Source organism: Pygoscelis adeliae, unplaced genomic scaffold (genome assembly GCF_000699105.1).
Source record: "Pygoscelis adeliae isolate BGI_AS28 unplaced genomic scaffold, ASM69910v1 Scaffold37, whole genome shotgun sequence".
In the NCBI taxonomy this organism is placed as follows: domain Eukaryota; kingdom Metazoa; phylum Chordata; class Aves; order Sphenisciformes; family Spheniscidae; genus Pygoscelis; species Pygoscelis adeliae.
The window spans coordinates 5361058-5361340 of NW_008825308.1; positions in this window are offsets into that span (position 1 = coordinate 5361058).

A 283-nucleotide genomic window follows, 5' to 3' on the forward strand; every position below is an offset into this window, starting at 1 on the left:
CCGGACAGTCCACCCATCAAATCCATACCTCTCCAGTTTAGAGAGAAGGATGTTGTGGGGAACTGTGTCAAAGGCCTTGCAGAGGTCCAGATAGATGACATCTGTAGCCCTTCCCTTGTCCACTGATGTAGTCACTCCATCCTAGAGGGCCACTAGGTTAGTCAGGCAGGACTTGTCCTTGGTTGAAGCCATGCTGGCTGTCTCAAATCACCTCCCTGTCCTCCATGTGCCTTGGCATAGCTTCCAGGAGGATCTGTTCCATGATCTTCCCAGGCACAGACGT